Raw genomic sequence first — 23,079 nt, 5'->3', positions numbered from 1 at the left:
TGGGGTTGTTTGTTTTTTTCTTGTAAATTTGTTGGAGTTCATTGTAGATTCTGGATATTAGCCCTTTGTCAGATGAGTAGGTTGTGAAAATTTTCTCCCATTTTGTAGGTTGCCTGTTCACTCTGATGGTAGTTTCCTTTGCTGTGCAGAAGCTGTTTAGTTTAATTAGATCCCATTTGTCAATTTTGGCTTTTGTTGCCATTGCTTTTGGTGTTTTAGACATGAAGTCCTTGCCCATGCCTATGTCCTGAATGGTAATGCCTAGGTTTTCTTCTAGGGTTTTTATGGTTTTAGGTCTAACATTTAAGTCTTTAATCCATCTTGAATTGATTTTTGTATAAGGTGTAAGGAAGGGATCCAGTTTCAGCTTTCTACATATGGCTAGCCAGTTTTCCCAGCACCATTTATTAAATAGGGAATCCTTTCCCCATTTCTTGTTTTTCTCAGGTTTGTCAAAGATCAGATGGTTGTAGATATGTGGCATTATTTCTGACAGCTCTGTTCTGTTCCATTGATCTATATCTCTGTTTTGGTACCAGTACCATGCTGTTTTGGTTACTGTAGCCTTGTAGTATAGTTTGAAGTCAGGTAGCGTGATGCCTCCAGCTTTGTTCTTTTGGCTTAGGACTGACTTGGCGATGCGGGCTCTTTTTTGGTTCCATATGAACTTTAAAGTAGTTTTTCCAATTCTGTGAAGAAAGTCATTGGTAGCTTGATGGGGATGGCATTGAATCTGTAAATTACCTTGGGAAGGATGGCCATTTTCATGATATTGATTCTTCCTACCCATGAGCATGGAATGTTCTTCCATTTGTTTGTATCCTCTTTTATTTCCTTGAGCAGTGGTTTGTAGTTCTCCTTGAAGAGGTCCTTCACATCCCTTGTAAGTTGGATTCCTAGGTATTTTATTCTCTTTGAAGCATTTGTGAATGGGAGTTCACTCATGATTTGGCTCTCTGTTTGTCTGTTATTGATGTATAAGAATGCTTGTGATTTTTGCACATTGATTTTGTATCCTGAGACTTTGCTGAAGTTGCTTATCACCTTAAGGAGATTTTGGTCTGAGACAATGGGGTTTTCTAAATATACTATCATGTCATCTGCAAACAGGGACAATTTGACTTCCTCTTTTCCTAATTGAATACCCTTGATTTCCTTCTCCTGCCTAATTGCCCTGGCCAGAACTTCCAACACTATGTTGAATAGAAGTGGCGAGAGAGGGCATCCCTGTCTTGTGCCAGTTTTCAAAGGGAATGCTTCCAGTTTTTGCCCATTCAGTATGATATTGGCTGTGGGTTTGTCATAAATAGCTCTTATTATTTTAAGATACGTCCCATCAATTCCTAATTTATTGAGAGTTTTTAGCATGAAGGGTTGTTGAATTTTGTCAAAGGCCTTTTCTGCATCTATTGAGATAATCATGTGGTTTTTGTCTTTGGTTCTGTTTATATGCTGGATTACATTTATTGATTTGCATATATTGAACCAGCCTTGCATCCCAGGGATGAAGCCCACTTGATCATGGTGGATAAGCTTTTTGATGTGCTGCTGGATTCTGTTTGCCAGTATTTTATTGAGGATTTTTGCATCAATGTTCATCAAGGATATTGGTCTAAAATTCTCTTTTTTTGTTGTGTCTCTGCCAGGCTTTGGTATCAGGATGATGCTGGCCTCATAAAATGAGTTAGGGAGGATTCCCTCTTTTTCTATTGATTGGAATAGTTTCAGAAGGAATGGTACCAGCTCCTCCTTGTACCTCTGGTAGAATTCGGCTGTGAACCCATCTGGTCCTGGCCTTTTTTTGGTTGGTAAGCTATTGATTATTGCCACAATTTCAGCTCCTGTTATTGGTCTGTTCAGAGATTCAACTTCTTCCTGGTTTAGTCTTGGGAGGGTGTATGTGTTGAGGAATTTATCCATTTCTTCTAGATTTTCTAGTTTATTTGCGTAGAGGTGTTTGTAATATTCTCTGATGGTAGTTTGTATTTCTGTGGGATCGGTGGTGATATCCCCTTTATCATTTTTTATTGCATCTATTTGATTCTTCTCTCTTTTTTTCTTTATTAATCTTGCTAGCGGTCTATCAATTTTGTTGATCCTTTCAAAAAACCAGCTCCTGGATTCATTTATTTTTTGAAGGGTTTTTTGTGTCTCTATTTCCTTCAGTTCTACTCTGATTTTAGTTATTTCTTGCCTTCTGCTAGCTTTTGAATGTGTTTGCTCTTGCTTTTCTAGTTCTTTTAATTGTGATGTTAGGGTGTCAATTTTGGATCTTTCCTGCTTTCTCTTGTGGGCATTTAGTGCTATAAATTTCCCTCTACACACTGCTTTGAATGCATCCCAGAGATTCTGGTATGTTGTGTCTTGGTTCTCGTTGGTTTCAAAGAACATCTTTATTTCTGCCTTCATTTCGTTATGTACCCAGTAGTCATTCAGGAGCAGGTTGTTCAGTTTCCACGTAGTTGAGCGGTTTTGAGTGAGATTCTTAATCCTGAGTTCTAGCTTGATTGCACTGTGATCTGAGAGACAGTTTGTTACAATTTCTGTTCTTTTACATTTATTGAGGAGAGCTTTACTTCCAAGGATATGGTCAATTTTGGAATAGGTGTGGTGTGGTGCTGAAAAAAATGTATATTCTGTTGATTTGGGGTGGAGAGTTCTGTAGATGTCTATTAGGTCCGCTTGGTGCAGAGCTGAGTTCAATTCCTGGGTATCCTTGTTGACTTTCTGTCTCGTTGATCTGTCTAATGTTGACAGTGGGGTGTTAAAGTCTCCCATAATTAATGTGTGGGAGTCTAAGTCTCTTTGTAGGTCACTCAGGACTTGCTTTATGAATCTGGGTGCTCCTGTATTGGGTGCATATATATTTAGGATAGTTAGCTCTTCTTGTTGAATTAATCCCTTTACCATTATGTAATGGCCTTCTTTGTCTCTTTTGATCTTTGTTGGTTTAAAGTCTGTTTTATCAGAGACTAGGATTGCAACCCCTGCCTTTTTTTGTTTTCCATTTGCTTGGTAGATCTTCCTCCATCCTTTTATTTTGAGCCTATGTGTGTCTCTGCACGTGAGATGGGTTTCCTGAATACAGAACACTGATGGGTCTTGAGTCTTTATCCAATTTGCCAGTCTGTGTCTTTTAATTGGAGCATTTAGTCCATTTACATTTAAAGTTAATATTATTATGTGTGAATTTGATCCTGTCATTATGATGTTAGCTGGATATTTTGCTCGTTAGTTGATGCAGTCTCTTCCTAGTCTCAATGGTCTTTACATTTCGGTATGATTTTGCAGTGGCTGGTACCGGTTGTGCCTTTCCATGTTTAGCGCTTCCTTCAAGAGCTCTTTTAGGGCAGGCCTGGTGGTGACAAAATCTCTCAGCATTTGCTTGTCTGTAAAGTATTTTATTTCTCCTTCACTTATGAAGCTTAGTTTGGCAGGATATGAAATTCTGGGTTGAAAATTCTTTTCTTTAAGAATGTTGAATATTGGCCCCCACTCTCTTCTGGCTTGTAGGGTTTCTGCCGAGAGATCCGCTGTTAGTCTGATGGGCTTCCCTTTGATGGTAACCCGACCTTTCTCTCTGGCTGCCCTTAACATTTTTTCCTTCATTTCAACTTTGGTGAATCTGACAATGATGTGTCTTGGAGTTGCTCTTCTCGAGGAGTATCTTTGTGGCATTCTCTGTATTTCCTGAATCTGAATGTTGGCCTGCCTTGCTAGATTGGGGAAGTTCTCCTGGATAATATCCTGCAGAGTGTTTTCCAACTTGTTTCCATTCTCCCCATCACTTTCAGGTACACCAATCAGACGTAGATTTGGTCTTTTCACATAGTCCCACATTTCTTGGAGGCTTTGCTCGTTTCTTTTTATTCTTTTTTCTCTAAACTTCCCTTCTCGCTTCATTTCATTCATTTCATCTTCCAGGGCTGATACCCTTTCTTCCATTTGATCGCATCGGCTCCTGAGGCTTCTGCATTCTTCACGTAGTTCTCGAGCCTTGGTTTTCAGCTCCATCAGCCCCTTTAAGCACTTCTCTGTATTGGTTATTCTAGTTATACATTCTTCTAAATTTTTTTCAAAGTTTTCAACTTCTTTGCCTTTGGTTTGAATATCCTCCCGTAGCTCGGAGTAATTTGATCGTCTGAAGCCTTCTTCTCTCAGCTCGTCAAAGTCATTCTCCGTCCAGCTTTGTTCCGTTGCTGGTGAGGAACTGCGTTCCTTTGGAGGAGGAGAGGTACTCTGGTTTTTAGAGTTTCCAGTTTTTCTGCTCTGTTTTTTCCCCATCTTTGTGGTTTTATCTACTTTTGGTCTTTGATGATGGTGATGTACAGATGGGTTTTTGGTGTGGATGTCCTTTCTGTTAGTTTTCCTTCTAACAGACAGAACCCTCAGCTGCAGGTCTGTTGGAGTACCTGGCCGGCCGTGTGAGGTGTCAGTCTGCCCCTGCTGGGGGGTGCCTCCCAGTTAGGCTGCTCGGGGGTCAGGGGTCAGGGACCTACTTGAGGAGGCAGTCAGCCCGTTCTCAGATCTCCAGCTGCGTGCTGGGAGAACCACTGCTCTCCTCAAAGCTGTCAGACAGGGAGATTTAAGTCTGCAGAGGTTACTGCTGTCTTTTTGTTTGTCTGTGCCCTGCCCCCAGAGGTGGAGCCTACAGAGGCAGGCAGGCCTCCTTGAGCTGTGGTGGGCTCCACCCAGTTCAAGCTTCCAGGCTGCTTTGTTTACCTAAGCGAGCCTGGGCAGTGGCGGGCGCCCCTCCCCCAGCCTCGCTGCAGACTTGCTGTTTGATCTCAGACTGCTGTGCTAGCAATCAGCGAGACTCCGTGGGCGTAGGACCCTCTGAGCCAGGTGCGGGCTATACTCTCCTGGGGCACCGTTTCCTAAGCCCGTCGGAAAAGCACAGTATTCGGGTGGGAGTGGCCCGATTTTCCAGGTGCCGTCTGTCACCCCTGGAAGGGGAACTCCCTGACCCCTTGCGCTTCCCAAGTGAGGCAATGCCTCGCCCCTGCTTCGGCTGGCGCACGGTGCGCTCACCCACTGACCTGCGCCCACTGTCTGGCACTCCCTAGTGAGATGAACACGGTACCTCAGATGGAAATGCAGACATCACCCGTCTTCTGCGTGGCTCGCGCTGGGAGCTGTAGACCGGAGCTGTTCCTATTCGGCCATCTTGGCTCCTCCCCCCCACATTATATTGTTAAAATGAGATTCTTAGTGTCTCAGTGCCTCTAGAACTCAAAGACAAGAACAATACAGTAAATGCAGAGCACTTTTCATAAAGCGAGACCAGAATACTTGGCTGGAATATGGTAAGAAATGGGAAAACTGTTTCTGCTAGTGTTAGGGTTATAAGTCATTAGCATTACAAGATGTCTTTAATAATAGAATTATTTGTAGTTATTGAAATGCCCTTTGACCCCTGCCTACTGTGGCCTCTCTTTGGGTAAGGAGAAGAGATATTTAACATAGCCCAAGGAGAGGTGAAGAAGAAAATCGCTAGGAAAGTCAGGGAGTTTGTCTCACCCAGGTTTGGACAGTCTGAGGGCTGCAATGGAAGGTGAGTCCAGATCTGCCAGAGACAGAGAAAAGAGAGAGACAGGATGCTTTCTATTAGAGATGAGTTCAGCTGATGGTGAAACAAACATCTGTCTTTTCGGTGTCCACACAGAGGGATTCTCCAAGCGGATTGCATGAAAGAGAAGGTAGCAAACTGAAGCAGAAAGAAGCCGGTGGAGGGAGCAGTAGATCTCTCAAATTGCTCCTAGTGGGGGAATTTTTCCCAGAGGGAGAATCTGAAAAATTCACCCAGCACTTCAGAAAGAAAGATTCAAAGCTGGGTGCCTGCCTTACCCAGAAGACACCCTCACACATCACGACAGCATTTGTTTCCCCAAATAAAATCCAGTCTCTTTTGATCCTCTCACTTCTTGGCCTGACCCTGCATGGGTTAGAACCTAAGCTGGTGAATGGAGGAGGAAGTTGAGAAGAAAAGCAAAGTAGGGAAGGAGAGGATGCTCGCCTGCATCTGCTCCAACACAATCTTTCAAACCAGAGAAAACCTCAGGATGAAGGAAGGGAGAAGCTTTTGCTCTAAATTAAATGAAGATGTTCAGTGATGGTGATTACTTGGAGGAGTAAGTGACTGGGTGCTCTTTGAGCGCACATTGTAAGCATGCTTATTATTGTATGAAGGACCAGATTGTATTCGTTCGTTCTCACACGGCTATAAAGAACTACCTGAGCCTGGGTAATTTAGGAAGAAAAGAGGTTCAGTTGACTCACTTAATTGTTCTGCAGTCTGAACAGAAAGCATGACTGGGAGACCTCAGGAAACTTATAATCCTGGCAGAAGGCATAGGGTAAGCACCGACCTCCTTCACGTGGTGGCAGGAGTGAGAGAAAGTGATGGGGAAGTGCCACACACTTTAGACCATCAGATCTCATGAGAACTCACTTGCTGTCATGAGAACAGCATGGGGGAATTCTGCCCCCATGATTCAGTCACCTCCCACCAGGCCCCTCCTCCAAAATGCCATGAGATTTGGGCAGGGACACAAATCCAAACCATATTATAGATGAAGCACATCATATGTAGACAGAGAAGTGATAAGGAAAGTGTAACAAGAGGGAGGGAGATCTAGGTGAAGGCTTCAGCTCCAGGGTCCCGCTGGCTTGCAATTGATCTCTTTTACTCACTCTTCCTTGCACGTTCCTGGAGAAATGACTAAATCTCTCAGGGACTAAGTTTCTTTATATATAAAATAGGAATAATAATAATAGCCTTACCTCATAGGGCTGGGATATGAATTAAACTTGAGACTGGCGATAAGGTGCCAGGCCCAGAAGCGGGCTTAATAAATTTTTGATGTTGTTCTTGTTGTTGTTGCCATGCTGCTGTTAAATAACCTAAGTGTCTAAAACTGTGGTACAATGAAGGTTTCAAAACACAGCAGCTAACATCTACTGTAAGCTCAATATTAGCAAATCGATGTTTTGAATCAGTAGTTTCTGTACTGACTTTTGCTTACTCTAGAACATCACAACGTTTGCTTTTTCTAAAAAACTACATAAACCTGTTACTTTGCTGAAAAATATGCTGTCTAAATATAGAAACCTTAACAAGAAAAAATTCATGTTGCATGTTTCACAAGTCAAAAACGTGGCATAATAATATATATAAAAGTAAAAATAAATCACTTCTTGCGGGGTCAAATAATTCTAGCACACAAAAGCTGCATCTATGATAGAATTTGGATGACTATTACAAAACATACATTTGTTGACAAATCATAGAGAATCTTAGCTTCTGGGAAACATGTATTGATCATGCAACTTCTTGTTTAAAAGATGTCACCACAAAAAGAAAGGCAATGAAAAATAATTTAAAAATCCTTATTCTTAAAATTTTAACAACACTACATTTCTGTTTCTTACAATATCCTACCTCCTGTATTCATATTTTAGAAACTCCAAGTTACACCAGAATATATTTTTAGTCAGTGCTATATAATAAATATCTTCATGTTTCAAAAGTGTCTTTATAATCATCATTTAAAATTATAAAAACATTAAAACCAATGTATAAAAGTAGAACAGAGAAAAGCCTGTTAATTTCACCATCCTAAAACAACTGGTATAATCACTTGTTATTTTTTCTTTCATCAAATCTAGTCTTTTCTGTCATGTATATGTTGGTATTTTAAAACCTGTAGTTATTTTCCATAGAATACAATATAGTGTGCTTCCATTTCCACTTGCTGTAATGCAAATTGTTGTCTGTAAAATAAGTATACCAATTTATTTCTCAGAAGTGTAGTGGTTTTATCTTATCTTCACTGGCATTGACTTTTAGGCTCAGAGTTTTGACTGTTCTGAATTACGTTACATTATATTGCTCTCATTTCCATTTTTATGATTATTAGTGACACAGTACATCACAAAAATTTGTTTTAGCCTATATTTCCTACTTTGTATCAATGTTATTTTCCATCTATATATGGGGAGTTTAGATATTTCTTGTTGAGTTTTGTGAATATTTTAGGGAATAAAATTTTGGACTACTGGTAATTTTAAAAATATAAGTATTTCTTCTATAGTTAATTTTTTGGTTATTTCAAGAATAACAATTTTCTGAAATATTTATAATAGAAACATTTTTGAACTTATATGTTATAGATATGAAACATATAAGTTACATATATAAATTTATAAATATAGCCTATAGTAGATGTTAGCTGCTGTAATTTATATGTTTACATATATATTTATATATAAAAATATTATATACATATATAATGCTCTTCAATTACTGTCATTTCCCAAAAATGAAGACTCATTAAATTATCTTCTGTAATGGTGCCAATGATTTTCTATAATAATGCTTAATTTATAATTTTTATTATTTTAAAGTGTGCTATTTTAAATTACAGATTTATAAAAATCATTTGTGATAATTTCTCTAGATGAATCTTGCATAGGACATGGTGGCACAGTAATTGCTGAGCTAGACAGTTTCTATCTAGGTTTAAAATTCTTATGACATTTCAAGTCCATTTTTAACTTAAAGAGAATGAGAAATTGCAAGGACTTCAGATTCACAATGTGCCTGAGGCGGAGATTGTACTGAATTCAGCTGGTACTATTATTCATGGGAGACAAAGTTAAAAATTGAGGTTGTATTCTTTAAATAGTATATTAAGTGTGTCTTGAGAAAAAGTTCACTTAGTTGGGGGAGAAGTTTTCCTATTTTAAGTTTTCTGCTAAAGTCATTATAAAATGCAGATAATTTAAATTAAAATTACATTATTTTGTCTTCAGGTTTGAGGGAAAACTTTGTATCTGTTTTATTTTTGACATGCGATTATGAGTGTAGATAGTAAAATCCAGTCTGTAAATTCCCATAATTTTAATTTAAGGAGAATTATATATTTATTACACACAGACACACAGACACACACACACACACACACACACACACACACACACACAGACATTAAAGCAAACTAAATATGGCCGGAGAAGGACTCCGTACTTCTTTATTTGAGTCCTTGTGGATGAACTCTAACCTAGATTAATAGTCCAACAAAATTGAAAACCTACCTTAATAGTATGCACCTGTAACAATGGCTGAATATTGGCCAATCCTAGATGCCATACTTCAACCACTCATAGATTGCTGAATGTTCAAACTGCGTTCAAATAAGGCAAATGACAAGCTGTAACCAAACTCACTGTTTCTGTACCTCACTTCCGATTCCTCTATGTCACTTTACCTTTTTTTGTTTATAAATTTGTTCTGACCACGAGGCATCCCTGGAGTCTCTGTGAATCTGCTGTGATTCTGGGGGCTGCCTGATTCATGAATCATTCATTGCTCAATTAAACTCCTTTAAATTGAACTCGGCTGAAGTTTTTCTTTTATTAGATAGATAGATAGATAGATAGATAGATAGATAGACAGACAGAGTCTTGCTCTTGTGCTGAAGCCCAGGCTGGAGTACAGTGGCATGATCACGGCTCAGTGCAGCCTCGAACTCGAACTCTTGGGCTCAAGCGATTCTCCCACCTCAGTCTCCCAAGTAGTTGAGACTACATGAGACTGCAGGCATGTGCCACCACTCCTGGCTAATTATTTTTTAATTTTTGTAGAGATGGGGTCCTGCTTTGTTGCCCAGGGTGGTCTTGAATTCCTGTCTTCAAGCTATGCTCCCATTTTAACCTGCTGAAGTGCTAGTATTACAGGCATGAGCCACCACGCCCAGTTGAATTATCAATATTTTAAAACAAATGAATTTCTTAAATGTGGATTTAAATTACAACACAATCAACCAAGTAGAACAATTATAATATTTTATTACAAACCCAAAGTCTTGGAACATGTGGATCATCATGAAAATGACATTTTGTAAGTCAAGGGTTGGTTAAGTATATAAGGAATTGTTTTCAGGTGATTGGAACATGACAATACATTTATTCAAATGCACTCCCAGTTTCCTTTAGTAAACATAAGGCAGAAACACAGCATATTTTAGAGGTGATTGGTTGACTTCTTTCTTATGGTGATGAGTTTACTGTTACAGACCTTGCAGTTTTAGACTTGTGAGCTCTGTACCATCTGTGCCCACGTGATCACAATATGTTTCACCACACATTGCTCTGTACAGCAGAACTCTGAAGTGCACAACCTACAAAAATACAATTCAGTTTCAGGTCTACTCTTAATCCTTATCTTATTTATTAAGCTCAGTGTACTATTTATCAGTGAATTCCCAGCCCTCCCCATGGGCTTCTTACTGATATATTTTTTCCTTCCTAAGAAGCCTAGTTTAATTGAACACAGTTGGCCCAAAGGTATGAGATGTTGAATCCCATCAGCAATCTTTCTTTACCATGTAATCCACATACAGCATGATTTAAGCCACTTCATAAGTTTTGTCTATTTAAGTACATTATCCCCAAGAGATTTTATTTCCCTCTAAGAGGGAAGCTGCTCCTTTGCCCCTCAGTTGCATGTGTAGATAAGATGTGATTTAGCTTCCTGAGGTAATATTACCTTTCTTTTGGAGAGACAGCTTACACAATCGATTCACTGTATAACTGAAACTGTGAATTCAATTATGGCATTACTCATAAAAAGAGATATGTTACAGAAGTAAAAGCATTCAGTTACAACTTTACTTGCATCTTCAAAAAAATATTTTCATTATGATTTTAAAATAACATTAATTTACATAGTTGTCGCCATTTATTGAGTTTGTATCAAACAATGTGCAAGGCAGTGGAAATAAAAAAACAATGGTTGGATACCTGTCCTAAGGAAACTCAGAATCTTATTGATTGTTGTCCCTTCAACATTTATTTTATCTCCTGGACTCATTTTTTTTAATTCATTCACTCATTAACACACATTTTTTGAGCACTAGCTCAAACCGTTGTTTGAACTCACAGTTCGGCCTGGCTCGGGGGGCCTCAGGAAGCTTACAGTCATGTCAGAAGGGGAAGCAAACATGTCCTTCTTCACATAGCAGCAGCAAGGAGAAGTGCAGAGGAGAAGAGGAAAAGCCCCTTAAAAAAACAATCCGATCTTGTGAGAACTCACTCACTATCACAAGAACAGCAGGTAGGTAATTGCCCTCATGATTCAGTGGTCCCTCTCACTACACGTGGGGATTATGGGAACTACAATTCAAGATAAGATTTGGGTGGGGACACAGCCAAACCATATCACCACCAAAACAAGTCAGACCTGCATTGTGGTATGAAGGCTTTTCCTACAAACTCCTGCATCCTCACTCCTTTGTCTTTCATAGGCAATACCCTCTATCAGTTTGTTGTGTTTCTGACTCTGTATTGGTGCCTGCTTCTGGAAAACCTGAACTGATACAGATGGTGATAGGTACAATTAAAAAAAAAATCGGCAGCATGGAAGCGGGGACGTGGTTTACATGTGAGAAAGGGAAAAGTTAGCAATTTTAAAGCATGATAAGAGAGGTCTCCCTGAGAAGTTGGCTTTTGAACAAAGCCTTAAAGGAAAAAGGAATGTTCTATGTGGATATAGAGGCAGAGAGAACTGCCAGTGAAATGGCCCTTAGATGAGAATACTGTCCTGCAAAGGTATGACAGATTCACATGCAGGTTGTGGATGATGGAGAAAAACAGAAAGTTTTTCACTTATTATTGAAGAAAGTTTGGTGGAAGAAGAATAATTTTTTGAGTCCCTACAATGACGTGAAAGCCACAGATCTCAAATCTGGAGTCAGGGACAATGTTTCCATCCACCAATCATGACTGTAGGAAAGAAACAAGCCAGGGAAAATTACTCTGCATAAATTTTTAAAAGATGAACAATTGTCCTAAGATGAGTCAAAGTTGGTATAAAATTCTCTAGTGATTCTCAAGCACTTCCAAATGCTAAAAAATATGATGCAATAGTTGTAAAAAAATTAGAATTAAACTTATTATTAAAATTGCACATATATACATTTCGTATAAAAATACTCTAAATTTTTGTTCATATTTTGTAGTATTAATTTTGATTTCTTTAGGAATAATGTTTTGAAGATTTTCTATTTTATCTCATTATTTAAAAAATAATAAAAATGCAAAACCAAACCATTAGATTACTTTGTGGCTGAGGATTAATATACTCTGTTGCAAAATATTCTCAAATCCCTGGGAAATCAGTTAAAATGCCCTCTTGAGAAGGAGCTAAGAAATAAAAGCATCATGTTTTCTTCTAGTTTTAGATTGAAAATCAAATGATATGGAGGAAATACACAGGGAGAAAATGGAAAGGCTAATAAGATAAATCATGTGAAATAATTCCCAGAGGTTAGGTTTGCCATCTGTCTATAGAGTAGTCGAAAAAGATTGGGTTGGGCTGGCTCTATGAAGCATGAGGAGACGATGCTGAGGTTACACACACACACACCCATACACACCAGGCAGAGTGGATGGTGCACATATTTGAATAAGGTGTGTGTGTAATGAAGAATTGGTTATGATATCATTAACTCTCCAAAAGCTAAAATAAAATCCAAAACTAGTGCTGATGGAGAAAGTCTGATAAATCTTAAGCCCTGAACTAATTAAGATGAACTGAAGTGCAAATATCCTTAGCAAACTTTTCAATTCTGAAACGTTTTCCTTAAAGTAGGAGCTTGTCAAAATAGGTTCCAGACGTTGAACAACGCGTTTCCTTCCCCAACATCTCGTTGAATCAGAAAATATTAATTTTACCCTCTGGATGTCTGATCCCAGTCAATGCATTGTCCTGTAACTCATGATTTTTTAGGGTCTCTAGCAATAAAACACAGCAAGAGCAATGGATTCATACCAGATGGAGGCATTGCCAAACCTTCAAGGCTTTATTTGTGTCTACATTAAGTGAGGAAGGCAGAGAAACAGATGCCAGAAACAATCAAACAGTTGTCAGGGCAGGAAAATAAAAACGCTGAAGGAAAGCTGTGTCTTGTGAAAGACACAGTTAAAATATTAAAACATCTGATCACAAAATGCTATGCCCAGAGGCATTAATCTTTGGTTTCTTAAAGAAAAGAAAAATGATAGAAGGAATACAGTTCCCAGAGGTAACTTAATTCCCTATGAAACATTGGAATATACAGAAGGTAGAAAAAATAAGGAATTTTTTTTATTTAGGAAGGAATAATAGTAATTACAGATGTTGACTGAGCAATTATTGAAAATAATATTGCACATATTCAGTAATTATTATATTAGGATAATGATGAAAATTTTGGTGACTAGTTTTTTAACTTGTGGAAAATTAATAATTAGTATTATGGTCATTTATTAGTGCTTTTCACCAAAAATTTCTCCTTTTGGCATCCCTCAAAGTTGGGTTTTGCTGTATGACTTATTTTGATCACTAACATGGGTGTTGAAATGTTGGTGTCACTTGCAGGTAGAAGATTTAATATCTAGTGCATAATTCTACACAGACCTTTTTTTCCAGTCTTGACAATTGTGGAAGCACTGAAGTGCATTGTGGGATTCTGAATCAGGGTGATGTACAATAGAACAAGGTGTTCACGTCCTTTGTAGGGACATGGATGAAATTGGAAATCATCATTCTCAGTAAACTATCGCAAGAACAAAAAACCAAACACCGCATATTCTCACTCATAGGTGGGAATTGAACAATGAGAACACACGGACACAGGAAGGGGAACATCACACTCTGGGGACTGTTGTGGGGTGGGGGGAGGGGGGAGGGATAGCACTGGGAGATATACCTAATGCTAGATGACGAGTTGGTGGGTGCAGCGCACCAGCATGGCACATGTATACATATGTAACTTACCTGCACGTTGCGCACATGTACCATAAAACCTAAAGTATAATAATAATAATAATAATAATAATAATAAAAGAAAAAAAAAAAAAGAACAAGGTGTAGCAAAAGTCTTATTGTTCTAAGCCATTGATTTTGCGGTTACTTGTTTCCAAGCATAACCTAACCTCTCCCTTTGGATATCAATATTTGGTGATAAATTCCAGGCATTCCTGGGATATCAACTGATTTCTCTATTCATGGGCTTTTAGAAAATAGTTATCATTTATGTACATTCTACAAAAAGGGCTTTGGCCAATTTGAATACCTACAATTAGCAGATCCCTTGAAAAAGATTATGTCATTTTTTTTTTTTTTTTGAGATGGAGTCTCGCCACTCTGTCACCCAGGCTGGAGTGCAGTGGTGCGATCTTGGCTCACTGCAACTTCCGCCTCCTGGGTTCAAGTGATTCTCATGCCTTAGCCTCCTGAGTAGGTGGGATTACAGGTGCCTGCCACCGTTGGCTAATTTTTGCATTTTTTGTAAAGACAAGTTTTCACCATGTTGACCAGGTTGGTCTCGAACTCCTGACTTCAGGTGATCCACCTGCCTCAGCCTCCCAAAGTGCTGGGATTACAGGTGTGAGCCACCGCACCCAGCCTAAAGATTATGTTATCTAATAAAGATTTGAGAATGTGATTTTTTTTTCCAGCAACCTTAGCATGTAGCTATGATATTCTTTTGGGTCAAATAATTCTCTGGAAACCTGTGCGTCACATGCACTAACTGAGATTAAAAAAGCAGTTATACTAAGAAGTGGTTGAATTTAGATGTGTGAACCAACTCTTGAGCCCATACTGTGAGAAAATCTGAGATCTGGGTCAAGAAAATTGATCCAAAGACAGGAGACGAATCTAACAGGCAGACAGCGAAGGGACAGAGAGGATATGTATAATGCAAGTCACATTTTTCAAAATTAGTGAAAGATGAGAAGCTACAGGTCTAAAAAGACTAGATGCCCCTAAAAAAATCAAAACAAAACAAAAGAAACAACAACGACAATAAAAACAACCTCATACACTTAGACACATCACTGTCAACCAGCTAAAAACCAAAGATTAAGGGAAAAGAAACATCTTAAAGACAGCCTGAAGTGGGATGGTTGAAGCATTGCATAGAAAGGAACAAAGGTAAGAAACACGTCAGGCTTATCCAAAATTATACAAGACAGAAGACAATTGAAAGGGCATCTTAAATATGCTGCAACAAACAATAAGGACTATCAACCCAGGCTTCTATACCTAGTGAAAATATCTTTCAAAATCAAAGGCATAATAAGCACTTTTTCAAACCAACAAAGGCTGAGAGAATTTCTTGCCTGAGACCCGCAGTACAGCGTCTATTAAAATAAATTCTTCAGGCAGAAGGAGTATGAGATCTAATGGAAAAGATGAAAGCCATTTTTTTTTCACTGTTAAACTCTTTAAAAATCATTGACTTTCAAAGACAAAAATAATTGACTTTCAAAGCACTGTGAGTTATAACAAATGTAGAAGTAAAATGTATGAAGACATAGTTCAAAGGATGGGAAGAAAGAAATTGAAGTATACATGAATAGTGTAAAAATATTTGATGGTAGAATATGCTAACATTTTGTTTATTATAAACCCTAGAGCAATCATTAAAAATTTTAAAAAGTGATGTGGCTAACAAGCCAACAGTTGAGATGAAAAATAATAAAAAATAATAATTAGTACAAAGGAAGGTAGAAACAGAGGAATAATGAGAACCAACAACAGGTGGAGCAAATAGAAAACAAAAATCAACATGCTCAACTATATCAATAATTACATTAAATATAAATTATTTAAATACCTTAACAAAAGGCAGGTCTATCAATTTAGATAAAAAAGACACAACAATGTGGTATCTATAAGAAACCCACTTTATGTATAAATACATCAATGTAAAGCAAAATTATGTGAAAGCATATAGCATTTTAAAGAAAGATGGAAGGATTATATTAATATCAGCAAAGTCAGCTTCAAAACAAAGACTATTACCATATGAAAAAGTTTTTCTATATAATAACAAAAGAAGACATTACAACTCTATTTGTCATCTTAACCATTTTTAAGTGTACAATTTCAGAGTAATTATATTTACAACACTGTGAAACAGATTTCCAGAACCTTTTCATTTTACAGAACTGAAACTATACCCATTAAGATAACAACTCCCCTTTGCCCCTTTCCCCAGCTCATGGTAACCACTGTTCTACATTCTATATTTATAAATTTGACAACATTAAATAATTAAGTAGAATCATATAGTATTTATTGTCCTTTAAAGAAGAAACTGGCTTATTTTACTTACTATAATGCCCTAAAGTTCCATTCATGTTGTAGCATAGTATAAGATTTCCTTTCTCTTTAAAGCTGTACAGTATTTTATTCTATGTACATAATATATTTTGTTTATTCATTGCTTCATGAGCCTTTGGGTTACTTTCATCTCTTGGCTATTGTGAACAGTGCTGCTATAAACAGTGTGCAAATGTATCTTCAACAGCCTGCTTTCAATTCTTTTGAATATGTACCCAGAGGTGGGATTGTGGATCATATGGTAGTTCTATTTTTAATTTTTTGAGGACCTCCATATCATTTTTTATAGTGGTTGCACCATTTTGAATTTCTGCCAAAATTATATAAAGGTCTCAATTTCTCTACACGCTCATCAACACTTGTTATTTTCTGTTGTTCATGACAGAAGCCATTCTAATGAATGTGAAGTGATGTTGCACTGTGGCTTTGATTTGCATTTCTCTGATGATTAGTGACTTTGGACATCTTTTCATATGCTTTCTGGCCATTTGTATAGCATCTTTGAAGAAATGTCTCTTCATGCCCTTGAGCCATTTTTTGATTGGGTTAGATTTTTTGTTGTTGAGATATAGGAGTTCTGTATTTATTCTGTATATGAATACCCTATCGGATATCTGTGATTTGCACATATTTTCTAATTTTCCCCCATTTTATAGATTGCCTTTTCACTCTGTTGACTGTTCTTTAATGACCAAAAGTTATAAACTATGATGGATTTCCATCTGTCTACTTTTTGCTTTTATTGACTCTGCTTTTGGTGTCACATCACAAAATGTTGCCAAATTAGCATGAAACTTTTCCTCTGTTTTCTCCTAGGAGTTTTATAGTTTTAGATCTTTCATTTAGATCGTTAATCCATTTTGAATTAATTTTGTCTATGGTGTAATATAAGGGTCCAGATTTATTCTTTTGCACATGGATGTTTAGTTTTCTTTGCTCTACTTGTTGAACAAATTGTCCTATTCCCATTGAGTGGTACCAGCACTTTGTCAAATGTCATTTGATGATATACATAAGGGTTTATTTCTGGACTCTCAATACTATTCCACTGGTCTATATATCTGCCTTTATGCAAATCCCACATTGTTCTGATTATTGTGGCCTTGTAATTTTGTTTGTAAATATGTAATTTGTAAATATTCTTGAAATATGGAAGTTTGAGTCCTCCAATTTTGTTCTTTTTTTTTTTTTCAAAATTGTTTGGCCCTCAGGGTACCTAGAGATTCTATATGAATTTTAGGATAAATTTTTACATTTCTGCAGAAAAATGCCATTACAACTTTGATAGGGATTTCATTGAATCTGAAGATCACTTTGGGTGGACATATAAAAAACATATCACTTATTTGTGTCTCCTTTATTTTCTTTTGGCAATATTGTGGTTTTCAGTATACAGGAATTCCAAGCCCTTGGTTAAATTTGTTCCTAAGTATTTATTTTCTTCCTGATGCTATTGTAAATTAAATTGTTTTCTTAATCTCCTTTTCAGATTGTTCATTGTTAGTGTATGAGACACACAGACACACAACTGAGCTTTCTGTGTTGATTTTGTATCAGTCAACTTCCCTGAATGTACTTATTAATTTTAACACCCTTTTTCTTGGTATGTGAAATATTTAGGATTTTCTAATTCTAAGGTTATATCATCTGTAAAAAGAGATTATTTTACTTCCTTTCCACTTTGGATGCCTTTTATTTCTTTTTCTTGCCTATTGCTCTGATTAGAACTTCCAATACTATGTATAATAGAAGGGGTAACAATGCAGATTATTGTTTTGTTCCTGATCTTTTATAAAGAACTTTTAGATTTTCATCAGTGAGCATATGATATGTTAAAGTTATTTCCTTCTGTTCCTAGTTTATTGAGTGTTTTTATCACAAAAGGTGTTGAACTGTGTCAGATTTTTTTCTGTATCAATTGATATAATTATGTGGTTTTTGTCTCTCATTCTGTTAATGTGGTGTATTACGTTGATTGAATTTTATGTGTTGAATCATGCTTGCATTCAAAGAATAAATGCATCTTGATTACAGCGTATAATCATTTAAATATGCTGTTGAATTGTTTGATAGTATTTTGCTGAGGATTCTTGCATCAAAATTCATCAGGGATATTGGTCTATAGTTTTTTAAATAGTGTCCTTGTCTGGTTTTGGTATAAGGATAATGCTGACCTCATGAATGAGATTGAAAGAGTTTCCTCCTATTTAACATTTGTTTTAAAAGTTTGAGGAAGATTGGTCTTAATTATCCTTTTAATGGTTGGTGAGAATTCTCCAGTAAAGCCATTTGGTCCTAAGCTTTTCTTTGTTGGGAGGTTTCTGATTACTAGTTTATTCTCCTTACTAATTATTGGTCTGTTGATATTTTCTATTTCTTTATGATTTAGTCTTGATTTATAATAAGGGTCATGTATTCATGATTCAGTAGGTTATGCATTTTTTAGAATTTATCAAGGTTACTCAATTTGTTGTCATACAATTTGTTTGTAGTAGTCCCTTATGATCCTTTTTTATTTCTGTGGCATCAGTTATAATACCCCCTTTCACCACTGATTTGTGTTATTTGAGTCTTGTATTTTTCTTAATCTAGCTAAGAAATTGCCAGTTCTGTTGATCTTTTCAAAGAACCAACTTTTAGTTCTGCTATTTTTTAAATTGTTTTTGTTTTCTTCTTAATCTCTGACTTAATCTTTATTCTTTTCTTTCTGTGTTAGCTTTTGGTATAGTTTGTTCTTTTTTCTCTACCTTCTTGACTTGTAAAGTTGTTCATTTGAGTATTTTTGTTTTCCTTCTTCTTTTTTTTAAGGTATGCATTTATAACTATAAACACTTATCTTACCATCACTTTTGCTGCATCCCATGCATTTTCATATGCTGTATTTTTGTTTTTATTTGTTTCACGGTGTTTTCTTTTTTCTTCTTCTTCTTCTTTGGCCCTTTGCTTAAGTGCGTATGGTTTAATTTCCACATATGTGTGGATTTTCTATTTTCTTTTTGCTATTGATTTCTAGGTTCTTTCCATTGTCATCAGAAACAATACTTTGTATAATATCAGACTTTTAAACATTGTTGAGACTTGTTTGTTGCATAACATGTAGTTTATCCCAGAGAATGTCAAATGTGTACTTGAAAAGAATGTATGTTGTGCTTCTGCTTTGGTTGGATGGATTATTCTGAGTATATTTATTAGGTCCAATTGGTCTATAGTGTTGCTCAAATTCTCTACATTTTTATTTACATTCTATCTTGTTATTTTATATATTATTGTAAGTGGGAGTATTAAAGTCTTCTACTTTTTTAGCTATTTATTTCTTTCTTCAATTCTGTCTGTTTGCTGCATATATTTAGGAGCTCTTATTTTTATGTATAGATATTTATAATTGTTGTGTCTGCCTGGTGAATTTACTTTTTTAACTGTATAACGCCCTTCTTTTACTCTTGTAACAGTTTTTGACTTAAATTTTATTTTGTCTGATAGTAATACAGCCACCCTCCTCTATTTTGGTCACTGTTTGCATGGAAGTTTTTTTTCTCCCTTCACCGTCAGCTCTGTGTCCTTAATTGTAAAGTTAGTTCTTGCAAACCAATCTATGATTTGATTAGGGAGTTTAATCCATTTATATTTGATGTAATTACTGATATGGCAGGACTTACTATTTTCATATTTTTTTATGTCGTATAACTTTTTATTCCTCCTTTTCACTCTTTCTGCCTTTCTTTTGCTTTCATTGACTTTTTTACAAGGACATGCTTTGATTCCCTTCCTATTTTCTTTTTAATATATTCTATGGAATATAGTTACCATTGCAATTACATAAAGCATCTTAATGTTATAACAGTTCAGTTTAAACTGATGGTAATTTCAATTGCATACAAAAGCTTACTCCTATACAGCTCTACCTCCCCCATTTTATGTTATTGTCATCACAAATTTTTTTATATATTGCATATTCATTAGATAGATTTATAGTTAGTTTTAGATGTTTTCATCGTTTAAATTCTTATTTATAAAAATTAAAAGTGAATTTGTGCACCAATATTATATTAATACAGGTTACCATATTTGTCGATGTATTATTTTTACTGAAGAACTTATTTATAAGTGGTTTTGTGTTACTGTCTAGCATATTTTTTTTCACCTGAAGGTCTCGCTTTAGCATTTTGCAGAGCAGGTCTGGTAGTAATGAACTCCCTCAGCTTTTGTTTATTTGGGAAAGTGTAAATTTCTCCTTCATTTTTCTAGGAAAGTTTTTCTGGATACCATATTCTTGGTTGGCAGGGTGTTTCTTCTTTCAGCACTTGGAATATGTCACCCTACTTCCCTCTGACCTGCAAAGTTTCTGTTAAGAAATCCTGTGACGATCTTAAGTTATATCTCTTATGTGTGATGAGTCACTTTTCCTTGGCAGATTTCACAATTCTTTGTCTTTGATTTTGACAGTTTGATGATAATATGTCTTAGTGTGAGTCTCTTTAGATTTATTATGAGCTAGAGTCTTTTGAGCTTCTTGAATTTGTATATCAATTTCTTTGAAATTGAGAATTCTCTAGCTATTATTTTTTCAAATATGCTTTCTTTTCATTTTTCTCCCTTTTTCTTCTGATACATCTATAATGTATATATTGATTTCCTTGGTACTGACTTGTAAGTCTCTTAGACTGTCTTCAATTTTTTCATTCTTTTTTGTTGTTGTTGTTGTTCCTCTGACTTGATGATCTGTCTTCAAGTTCATTGATTTTTTTCTTCTGCCTGATCTGGTCTGCTATTAAACATTTTCCGTGAATTACTCACTTTACTTACTGTATTTTTAAGCTCCAAAATTTCTGTTTATTTATCTTTATCACTTCTATCTCTGTTGATATCCCCATTTTGTTCATGCATCATTTACCTGATTCATTTAGTTGTCTGTGTTTTCTTATATCTCACTGGGCATTTTTATGATAGTTATTTTATAATTTTTGTCAGGCAACTCATAGATCTGTTTTTCTTTAGGACTGATTTCTGTAGTTTTTTTTTTCTTTGATTGTGTCATATTTTCTTGCTTCTGTGCATGTCTTGTCATTTTTGTTGTTGCTGAGACTTGACATTAAAAAAAAAAATCATCTCACCCAGTCTTTACAGACTGGCTTTGTTCACAGGGACACTTTCATTGAGCAGTATATCTAGAGATCTAGAACCTATCAAACATCTTAGGAGTATCTTCTTTGGGCTTGTGTGTATACTTTTAGTCATCACAAATTTCCTAATCAGCTTGTTCCTGCTTTTTCTCTTTTGTTTTACCTGGCATCTTCCTGTGGAATTACATCTCTAACATGCTGCCATCATTGTGCCTGTTTTCATAGACTTCCAAAAAGATCTACAGCCTCATCATCGTTCTGAGTCAGGTGAGACAGATACCAGTTCTTTGGGGAGCCCCAGACTAGTCAGAACAATGGTCCACTCTTTTATTTCTGTTCAAAGGGGGAATCCTGGTGTGGAAGGTTTCCTTTAGATAGCAGTGTGTTAGGTTGAAGAAAGGTAGGGCATATATGGTTTTGCGAAATGCTGCACATTTTCCTGCCTCTTTCACTGGAATCCCTTCTTGGTTATATATTGAACTGGGTCTAACAACTTCTTAATTGGTCTCTCTAGAGTTTTTGCAAAGTTGTTATTCTCTGTATTTATTTGCTAAGTTGGTATCCCTGTGAGAAAATGAGAGCCTGGAGCTTCCTAGTTCACTATCTTGCTGAGGTTACTGTGCTCTACAACTCTAAAATTTTAAGATCTCAATAATAAAGCTTCAAAATAAATAAAGTAACATTTATAGAACTGAAAGGAGCTCTTGTTATAGACTGAATTTGTCTCCCAAAATTTTATATTTTGAAGCATTAACTCTCAGTGTGGCTGTGCTTGGAAATGAGGCCTCTATGGAAATAAGTAAGGTTGAGGTCAGAAGAACAGGATCCTGATCTGATGATTCGTTTCCTTTTAAGAAGAGACACAGAGAGCTTTCTCTTTCATTCTCTCTGCACACATGCACTGAGGAAAAGCAGTGTGAGGACACAGTGAAAAAGTGACTGTCTTTAATCCGAGATAGAAGACTTCATCAGAAACCAACCATGCTGGCACCTTGATCCCGGACTTCTAGTCATCCGAACTTTGAGAAAATATGTTTCTGTTGTTTAATTCACTCAGTCTATGGTATTTTGTTATGGCAGACTGACCAGACTGATACAGAACAAGAAAAATTTATCACTAGGTAGTTGGCAGCTTCAAAACTCTTTTATCAATGATTAATAGGACAAATAGATAAAAATATTAGAAAGAATATAGAAGACTTGAACAACACTATCATCCAACTTCATACAATTGATATTTATAGAACAATCTTTGCAACGATTACTACACTCACATGATTTTCAGTTCACATGAAACATTAGTCAAGTTGACAATGTATTGAATCTTAATTTTCAAAATTACAATAACTTGAAAGCATACAAAATATATTAGTTTTTTTATTGCTGTGTAACAGGTTACCACAAGCTTAGCACCTTAAAATTCTACATAATTCCACACAAATTCTACACAAATGCTTCAAAAGAATAGAAGAGGCAGAAATACTTGTTTTTTTTTTTAACTCTTATTTTAAGCTTAGGGGTATATGGGCAGGATGTGCAGATTTGTTACATAGGTAAACATGTTTCATGGGAGTTTGTTGTACAGATTATTTCATCCCTCAGGTATTAAGGCTAGTATCCATTAATTATTTTTTTCCTGATCCTCTTCCTCCTCCCACCCTCCACCATCCAGTAGGCCCCAGTGTGCCTTATTCCCCTCTATATGTCCATGTGTTTTCATCATTTAGCTCTTACTTAGAGAACATGCAGTATTTGGTTTCCTGTTCCTGATTAGTTTGCTAAGGA

Source organism: Pongo pygmaeus, chromosome 22, assembly GCF_028885625.2.
Source record: "Pongo pygmaeus isolate AG05252 chromosome 22, NHGRI_mPonPyg2-v2.0_pri, whole genome shotgun sequence".
NCBI classification, from domain to species: Eukaryota; Metazoa; Chordata; class Mammalia; order Primates; family Hominidae; genus Pongo; species Pongo pygmaeus.
Note: the sequence above shows the minus strand (reverse complement) of the source record.